Below are 2,197 nucleotides of genomic sequence, written 5' to 3'. Positions count from 1 at the left end.
CACAGGCTATCTATGCCTCCTGACATTCTATTTCACTGGAAAAGGAGTTGATTCAGATCTCCGAGGTTTGTTGCTCCCTCCTGCCCCAGGATTTTCCACGACAATCAAAGTTCTCACCCAGGAGGCTGTGACCACAGTACCATAAACCTCCCACCTAAGCCAATGGAGACAGTAGGATGCCAGGGGAGATGGGCTAACTTCTCCAGAAGTCCCTGCTGGTAAGTTAGGGCTTAGAAGAGCAGATCTTTTATTCCTGGGGTCAGCTGAGCAGAAGGAAAAAAGTGGTAGGTGACAGGATAGGGGGAGGCAATGAAAACCTAAATGGACTGTAAAAATGTGTTGGTATAATCTCTTATAAACACTTGAGCAATTCTTGCCTTCTTAGTGTATTTTTCTAATGCATTTTTAGACAACCTCTATGTGCAGCTCATATATATTCGACAGCTTTGCCATTCTTTCTGTGCACTAGAGCTCTTTGCTGACCTGAACCCTGTCTGTTTACTGATCCTTTGAAGCTCTTTCCCTTCATGTTTCTCTTTCTCACTGTTATCTCACCTTTAATCCTTTCTAACCTAATTTAAAGGATGGAACAATGCCCCTATCCAGAGACATAGAGGGAGAAACACAACTGAATTCACCTTAAACTATTCAGAAATTATCCCTCACCAGTTACAACCCAGTAAACACAACCCAACAAGAAAAAAATGGGGGGATGTAGAAAGCCAACATGATACACATGAGAGCCACAGGTGCTGAGGGCTTTGAGCCGGGCATCATGACAAGGGAGTCAAAAGACAGCACGGAGGATCTGGACATAGGAGGTGACGATGGCTATGACGTCAAACACCAAATTAGAGATGGCGCCTGAGCCATAGACGATGTTGGCCCTGATGCTGGCACAGGACAGACGGGCGATGCCCACGTGCTCCCAGTAAGTGTGAGCGATAATTCGGGGTCCACAGAAGGGGAACCTTAGGATGAGTGGAACAAAGGGGATTGCAGAGGACAAAGGTCTAAGGAGGATGGTCAGTGCCATGGCTGATGGCACCTTGTCTGTCAGCACCCGTGTGTGGTGAAGACGGTGACAGATGGCCACGTGGCAGTCATAGGCCGTGGCCACGGGCTCAGCCGACTCCATGCCCGTGCAGAGGGGGATGCAGGCCATCTGGGGAGGCAGCCCCCAAAGGAGCTTTCTCTCAGATGGAACCAGAAGATGCCAAGCCTCTTGGGGATGGTGGACGTGGACAGGCCCAGGTCCATAGACGACAGAATGGCCAGGAAGGAAACACGGGCTGATGGGGGTTACGTTCTGCCTGAACCACAGAAAGGATGCTGAAAATCCCAGGTCCAGCCGTCAGGTATACAGTAGAGAAAGGAAAACCAATCCAGATACACATGTGTTCCAGGCCAGGTATCCCAGGAGGAGGAAAGAGCAGGGATGGAATAGGGTGGCATTACGTGAGGTCATCCTGATGGGACCTCTAGTCAGGCTTTTCCAATGTCCACCCTCGTATCCGTTTTAGACCATTCTTTAGTTCCTGTGCCACAGAGAAGACATGTTCCACATTCTGGCCCCTCTCTCAGGAGAGTGTGGTTCCTTGTTACTTAAACCCCTCTAGCCTGGTGGCAGGAGCTGGAGGGTGTCATCCTCACTGACTGCTCCCACTCGGCCTCAGTCCAAGGCAGGTGAGACTTCGCTGTGATTCTGCCCCTCTCCTAGAACTGTAGGAGACTTGTGATGAACCTGCTTCAGCCTGGGTTATAGGGTTTGTTCCTTGCTCCTCTTCCTCGGGGACAGCGGGTTTTCCCTTGTTCCTTAGGGGAGAAGAATTGGTGAGGTGTCGTTGCCATCCCTGCAATGAGATGCTATTCCCTCTAACAAGTCTGTTCCGTGAGGAAGGCCTTCTTAGGCTGCTAGTCCTGCCTTCGGACTTTCCATGAATACCTGGCTGAGGGCTAGGGAGGAAAACCTGAGTGAATGTCAGTTCCCATGTGTGTCCTACACAGATGACTCCCAGCCATTCCATATTCTCACATGTGTCCACACTTAGCTGTGAGAAATTTGAAAATTTCATCCAGTTATTCTTACAGGCTTGTATGGCATTTGGTATCTGGCCCTGGTAAGCCTGGGATCGTGTTTTGTCTCTCTTTGGAGCTGCCTGTCTTTCCTTAGATTTTGGGTTAATTAGTTGCTCTG

The 2,197-nt window shown here is 49.6% G+C and overlaps 1 pseudogene; it reads right to left on the bottom strand.

The window, feature by feature from the left end:
* Positions 1 to 669: 669 nt before the first annotated feature.
* Positions 670 to 1,468, bottom strand: LOC125111441 (olfactory receptor 52E1-like; annotated as a pseudogene).
* Positions 1,469 to 2,197: the final 729 nt, after the last annotated feature.

The sequence above is a fragment of the Phacochoerus africanus genome, chromosome 11, assembly GCF_016906955.1.
Source record: "Phacochoerus africanus isolate WHEZ1 chromosome 11, ROS_Pafr_v1, whole genome shotgun sequence".
Taxonomy (NCBI): Eukaryota; Metazoa; Chordata; class Mammalia; order Artiodactyla; family Suidae; genus Phacochoerus; species Phacochoerus africanus.
Note: the sequence above shows the minus strand (reverse complement) of the source record. Positions and strands in the feature narration are given on the sequence as shown.